Genomic DNA, 7473 nt, shown 5'->3' on the forward strand with positions numbered 1-7473 from the left:
CCTCCGCCTCCTGGGTTCAGGCAATTCTCCTGCCTCAGCCTCCTGAGTAGCTGGGATTACAGGCACGTGCCACCATGCCCAGCTGATTTTTTGTATTTTTTTTTTTTAGTAGAGACGGGGTTTCACCATGTTGACCAGGATGGCCTTGATCTCTTGACCTCATGATCCACCCGCCTCGGCCTCCCAAAGTGCTGGGATTACAGGCGTGAGCCACGGCGCCCGGCCTACCTTCAGTCTTTTAATATAACTAAGAGTGGCCGGGCGCAGTGGCTCACACCTGTAATCCCAACATTTTGGGAGGCTGAGGCAGGAGGATCACTTGAACCCAGGAGTTTGAGTCCAGCCTGGGCAGCATAGTGAGACTTCATCTCTACAAAAAAATAAATAAAATTACCTTGGTGTGCGGTGAGCACCTGTGGTCCCAGTTACTCAGGAGGCTGAGGTGGGAGGATTGCTTAAGTTCTAAAGGTTGAGGCTACAGTGAGCTGCCACCATTCTCCATCCTGGGCCTCAGAGTGAGACCCTGTCTCAAAAACCCACCAGAATCCCCAAAACTATGAAAACCCTACCTTATATGTATACTAAGGGAGTACACATGGCATAGCATCCTAGTGACATTACAAAAAGCAGCTGTATTCCTGCCAACAGTGCGCGAGATTTCCAGTTTCTCCACATCCTCACTAACGCTTATTATTTTCTGGGTTTTGATAATATCCATCTTAAGGGGTAGCCCAGTAAGTTTTGAAATATCCATCCCAATGAAATAGTCCAGTGAGTTTTTGCAAGAGAAGATAAATGAGTATTCATTGACAAACTTCCTGTTGTCTAAAGAAAGTAATTCTGTTTCGTGGACACTTACTGATTTAAATATGGGTATTTGGTGAAGCTGTCATTTTGAAAATTATCTGTCCTAAGGCATTGCGGGTCCTTGCATGCTGCTGGATTGACTAGATTTTGAGCAGTGCCGAAATCTCCACCAGCCCTAAGCTTGGATGTGCCAAACGCTGCCTTATCTTTGAGCTATGAAGGTAGTCTAACAGACAGCAAGCTTTAACTTAACTGTTTATTATGATTATTATTATTTTAGAGACAGGGTCCCTTTCTGTTGTCCTAGGCTAAGAGCAATGATATGATCATAGCTCACTGCAGCCTCAAACTCCTAGGCTCAAGCAATCTTCCCGCCTCAGCTTCCCAAGTAGCTGAAACTACAAGATGTGCCACCACACCTGGCTAATTTTTAAAAATTTTTGTAGAGATGGGGCCTTGTTTTGTGTCCAGGCTGGTCTGAGCTCAAGCGATCTTTCCTGCTTGTCCTCGCAAAGCATTGAGATTACAGGTGGGAGCCACCGCATTCAGCCTAAGTTGACCATTTTTAAAATTATCTGGTTTTCTTATTTCTTTTTGCCTCCTTTTTTCCACTGCCAACTTGGTGAGCATTCAATTTGAGTAGAATAAAAAGGATCTTTGGCCGAGCGCGTGACTTACACCTATAATCCCAGCACTTTCAGAGGCTGAGGCAGGCAGATTGCCTGAGCTCAGGAGTTCAAGACCACCCTGGGCAACATGGTGAAACCCCGTCTCTACTAAAATACAAAAAGTTAGCTGGGCAGGGTAGCACATACCTGTAGTCTTACTACCCAGGGGACAGAGGCACGAGAATTGCTTGAGCCCCAGAGACGGAGGTTATAGTGAGCCCAGATTGGGCCACTGCACTCCAGAGTGAGACTACATTTCAAATAATAATAATAATAATAATGATCTTTCCTGTTTATTTACTTATTTCGAGACAGAGTCTCACTCGTCACTAAGGCTGGAGTGCAGTGTTAAGATCTTGTCTTGCAACCTGCACCTCCTGAAGCATTCTCCTGCCTCAGCTTCCCAAATAGCTGGGATTTTGGGCATGTGGCACTGCACCTGGCTAAGTTTTATATTTTTAGTGGAGATAGGGTTTCACCATTTTGGTCAGGCTGATCTCAAACTCCTAGCCTCAAGTGATCCACCCACCTTCGTCTCCCAAAGCCCTGGGATTATAGGTGTGAGCCACCGCTCCCTGCTCAAATCCTTTCTTTTTAAATGAAGTAGCCAGTGTGGATGAATGTTTAAGAGCACAGGCGCTTCTCTGGGACAGTTGCGCAGGCAGCGGATGCGGGAAGCCAGAGTCCGGGCGTCATGTACTACAAATTTAGAGGCTTCACGCAGAAGTTGGCGGGAGCATGGGCTTCAGAGACCTATATCCCAGAGGGATTAAAGCCTGCGGTTCCCACAAAAGCACCACCGATCATATTTGCCACACCAACTAAACTGACCTCCGATTCCACAGTGTATGATTATGCTGGGAAAAACAGAGTTCCAGAGCTGCAGAAGTTTTTCCAAAAGCTGAAACTGTGCCCATCTACCTAAAACGAGGCCTGCCTGACCAAATGCTCTACCTGACCGTCATGGCGCTGACTGTGGGAGGGACCATCTCCTGCCTGATCGCCCGCTCCATGGCTGCGCAGCCCAGAAAATGAGTTAGGCTGCAGAGGACTGGTTTGTTTTTTTGGCATAAACCCTTTGAATTTCCTTTTTCATTGTTAATTTTTTTTTTTTTTTTACTTGGATGGCTTAACATTTTTAAAAATGCAAGAAAAATAGGAAGATACAAAGACGATAATTTGGTTTGTTTATGAAATGCATATGGCTTGTCAGAGTTCATTCCACAGTTAAAGCTATTGTTTAAAGAAACGGTGTCGTGCTCTGTGGTTGTGGTCCTGATTTCCCTGGAGGGTCTGGATCAAAGTTGCACACAGACTCATTCATGTCAGTCTGTGCCTCAGGGACTTGAGGTTGCATTTTTTGAGCATGGGGTGCAGAAGCCTTTCTGGATTTGGATGTGGCTGTGGAAAGAATACAGAAGCCAAGGCCATGTGCATGAAGTGAGGGGTTCGAGTTTGTAGTCACCTCGGGGATTTTTTCCATTTTGCAGTAAGATGTTAAAAGAAATTATTTGTAACCTGACTCTGTTCATTGGGCAGTTCATTTCAAAGGGTTATTTGCCTCATCTCCTATCTTCAGTGAAAACTTACGTGTAGTTGTGTGTGTATTTATTCCGCCACGGGAACAGAGAACACCTGCTTAGTGCTGCACTTTAGACTGGTGTCTGTTTTATTAATACAGCTTTGCCGCAAATTCTCCTTTATCTTTTAAAAATGTTATACTTTAAATTATGACTTATTTTGACTGTGGAATAAATACATGAATGAACAAAAAAAAAAAAAAAAAAAAAAAAGATCACAGGCTTTGAAGCCTGGACCAGCCAGACTTGGGTTGGAATCCTGGCCTTTTAAAGAGATTGTAGCCTCTCCAAAACTCAGCTTCCTCCTCATAGTAGTGAGAAGTATGTAACCTACTTCATGGGCATGTTTTAACGATGAACATACCTAGTGCACTGCCTGGGCAAGTAGGAGTTAATCCATGGTAGCTATCATCATCAAAGTATAGATTTCACTATTTCTTAGCAGTTTTTCTTGGAAAAGGAGACTCTTATGATAACCAAATGAAGTTCAAATAAAATTTCCAAAAAATGGTGATCCCAAAAAGTACAAACAAGAATGCATGAGCTCTCTGTTCCATCCCTCTCCTCCATCCAAATTATGGACTGAAGATTAGAGGGGTCTAGTATTGGGGAATCAATGAATATTAACAGTAGAAAAGTGTTTCTGTGACAACTGTGGAGGGACAGAAAACAAACGCCATCATATTTGTGGTACAGATGAGATGTGTTCTTAAACTTTCTCTTTGCAGACTCCCTGTTGTATGTGAGTGTGTTTTTACATTCTGTTTTTCTGTTGCTGGCATTAAATGGTCTTTTTAGGTCAGTTTGGGATTGACTCCAGGGGCTTCCAGTCATAAAAAATCCTTTAGAGAGACTAGGTTTTACTCAATTGCAAATTTTTCCGTTCCAACTTATTAATATTGTTATTTTATAGGCTTCCTAGGGCTTTTGAGCATCATTAATTATGTGAATTCTTCTTTATCTCAAGCATAGGAAGACAACATATCTCTAGACAGTGAGACAATCAGTGCCTACTAGAACACGTAAAGCATCAGGAAAATCAGATATTCATTTTTCCTGCTTTTTGATAGGTTTCTCATTTAATTTTTCTCACTGCTTGTCTAGATGACAAATGTTTTCCAAGCAGCCAATTCTAAGCCAGGTTGCGTTTTCAGTTCCAGTTTCTCATTTAGGCTGGAATTTCCTGGGGTAGATTTAGCTTTGCTTGAGAGATCACATTTAGCCCCTCAGTGAGGTTCCTTTGATTCCTTTTTTCCCTCAGTCATCTGACAGAAATGTGGGTTCTTCTCATTAAATTAAAAAAAACAAAACAAAACAAAAAACTCACCGAGCACGATAGCCTTGCCTGTCTTTGCCAATTTCTCAGAAAATCAATAGTAATTAGGATGAACAGAGGAGCACTAAAGCAAGAGTTCCAGAGTGAGGTCATCCACACAGCACTTCATTATTTGTCCAAAGCATTGCTCATGTTCTCTGCTGGTAGCAGCCGGGTATGTGCGCTGAGCACAGGGCATATGCCCAAGAAGGCTGGTGACGGCTCAGAGCCTGCGCCTTGGGTGGGAGGGAGCTTGCTGGAAGCCAGTTTCACTTCGTGGGGTGCTGGGGTTCACAGACTTCTCATTGGGCCTTTGAGAAAAGCAGGAAAAGATGAGTGACCTGGATGGTCATCACTAGGATTCCACTAGGCAGGGGCATTAGCTGAGCTCTGCTTGGGTTTGTAAAACGTTACTGAGATTTCCCTCTCCAATGAATCCACGTAAAAAAAGTCCATCTGATACATTACCTAGGGCCTTGGTGGTTAGGAATTTCCCATCTCTGGTGTGGTCACAGGCAACTCACTTCTCAGTGGGTATGTCTGATGATGCAAAGCTGCAGTCCTTCAGGAGGGAGAGACCAGTTGCCTTTCCTCGGGGATGTCCAGGCAGGTGCCTGTGGATGGGGCCTGCTGAGCCTGCTCACATGGGCACTCCCCATTCAGGAAATAGCAACTTACTTTCAACTTTCACCCTGTTAGAGGAGAGGGAATTTAAATGAGTGCACTCCACTCAGTCTTTCTAAAACCTTGGTCTGATTTAACCAAACGGAAAAGTATCTGAGACAAGCCTCAAGCAATTTAGAGGTTTATTTTGCCAAGGTTGAGGTCCATGGCCCATGACACAGCCACCAGAGGTCCTGGAAACATGTGTCCAAGGTGGCTGGGATACAGCTTGATCTTACACATTTTAGGGAGACAGAAGTTATAGGCAAAGACATAAATCAGTACACATAAGGGGTACATTGGTTCAGCCCAGGAAAGCAGGACTTCTTGAAGCTGGGAGGGGAGGCTTCCAGGCCATAGGCAGATTCAAAAATTTCCTGACTGGCTGGGCACAGTGGCTTCTGCCTGTAATCCCAGCACTTTGGGAGACCAAGGTGGGTGAATGACCTGAGGTCAGGAGCTTGAGACCAGCCTGGTCAACATGGCAAAATGCTGTCTGTACCCTAAAAATACAAAAATTAGCCAGGCATGGTGCTGGGCACCTGTAATCCCAGCTACTTGGGAGGCTGAGTCAGGAGAAGCACTTGAACCCAGGAGGTAGAGGTTGCAGTGAGCTGAGGTCATGCCACTGCACTCCAGCCTGGGCCATAGAGTGAGACTCTGCCTCAAAAAAAAAAAAAAAGAAAAAGAAAAAGAAAAAAAAGTCCTGATTGCCCATTGGTTAAAAGAATTAAGCTGTGCCCGAAGAGTTATAATAAGCTTGAGTTAAGATATGGGGAGTGGTGGTTATCGAAGCCAAGGTTCTTATTACATAGATGAAGCCTCCAGGTAGCAGGCCTCAGAGAGAACAGATGTGAATGTCTCTTATTGGACCTTAAAAGATATCAGTTAAATTTCTCCTGGATCAGGAAAGGACCTGGAAAGGGAGAGGGATTCTCTAGAGAATGTAAATTTCCCCCATAAGAAATGGCTTTGTAGGGCCGTTTCAAAATATGTGTAAGAAATATATTTTAAAGTAAAATACTTTGATCTCCTTTAGAACCTGTTATGTGTCATGTGATGTTATACTAGAGTCTGGTTGGAATTTGGTGTCTTATTGCCATGAAGACTCTGTTCGGTCAGTCTCAGGATCTCTATTTTAATGTTAATGCTGGTCATTGGTGTCTGCACTCCAAAAGGGAGAAGGGCATAATGAGTCGTGTCCAGTTTCCCCTCTCATCATGGCCTGAACTAGTTTTTCAGGTTTCTTTGAAATCCCCTGGGCCAAGAGGAGGGTCCACCCAGTTGGTTAGGGGGCTTAGAATTTTAATTTTGGTTTACGTATTTTCAACATCATGCCCTGGGGAAAAAGTTATTTGCAAAGTAAATCGGACTGTAAATGTTGTATTCTATCCCCACCCTACCCCGCGTAAGTGTGTGCATATGTAAGGATGTCTGTGTGTGTAAAATCATACTAGGTGTGAATATACCAACAAATAGAGACACACTGGCTGCACTACCATGTCGAGTTAAGCAGCCGTGTCCATAGTGGCCTCTGAGATGCTGCTTGGGATCTGAGGTCCATCCCTGATCCCACTTTGCCACCAGCCCTGACAGCTGGGTCACCTCCACCTGGAGGAAGCGGCATCTTTTCTCACCTGCTGTGGCCCCGAGGGTATCTCTGTTGAAGAGTTGACACTTCCTGTTTCACACCAGCAGTGGGAGAGAAAGTCCTGCCCCTTTGGGGTCAGAACGTTGGGTAAGATCTTACTTCTCTCTTTCTCTGGTCCACGTGTGCCTCTAGCTGCCTCAAAGCCTTGACCTGTGGAAGGCATCTGCTCAGCTGATTGGCAATGGAAGAAGAGGCAGACACTTGGTGACTAACTCCTTTTCGTCTCACTATACATTAATTAGAAAGTCCGCTCTAGGCAGGGCACAGTGGCTCATGCCTGTAGTCCTAGCACTTTGGGAGGCCAAGGTGGGTGGATCACCTGAGGTCAGGAGTTCAAGACCAGCCTGGCCATCATGGTGAAACCCCATCTTTAAAAAAGAAAAAAAAATTATATTAAAAAAAAAAGAAAGAAAGGCCGCTCTGGAAGACTGGAAGTCTATCTATCCAGCATCAAACAAGATAAGGCTGTCCGTTAACTCAGGAAGCATAATTATTAATCTGTTCTGTGTACCTAGACTTTTCACTGGGTACAAGATACCAGGAGTTTCACCAGAACCCCCCACCTCTAGAATTTGCTCTTTGCCCAGTGGTGCTGTGCCTCTTCCAGGGACAGCAGTGGGCTTAGCACAGTCTTCTGTGTCATTGGCTCAGCCATAGGCATTTTCAGGAAACACCCACCTTGCTCCACCCTCAGAGCTTTGGTCACAATGTACCCCCAGAAGCTCCCTTATCCCTGTGCCCAGTAAACCGCGTTTTTAAAATGAAAATGAAAAACACAAGGCCGGGCGC

At 44.6% G+C, this 7473-nt stretch overlaps 1 protein-coding gene and 1 pseudogene across 2 annotated transcripts in view; both read left to right on the forward strand.

The window, feature by feature from the left end:
* The window catches only part of LYN (LYN proto-oncogene, Src family tyrosine kinase), a 141930-nt gene that overhangs the window by 110891 nt on the left and 23566 nt on the right, over nt 1-7473 (forward strand). The gene's annotated exons all lie outside the window — the stretch shown is intronic.
* Nucleotides 2017-4811, forward strand: LOC108306730 (annotated as a pseudogene).

The sequence above is a fragment of the Cebus imitator genome, unplaced genomic scaffold, assembly GCF_001604975.1.
Source record: "Cebus imitator isolate Cc_AM_T3 unplaced genomic scaffold, Cebus_imitator-1.0 Scaffold73, whole genome shotgun sequence".
NCBI classification, from domain to species: Eukaryota; Metazoa; Chordata; class Mammalia; order Primates; family Cebidae; genus Cebus; species Cebus imitator.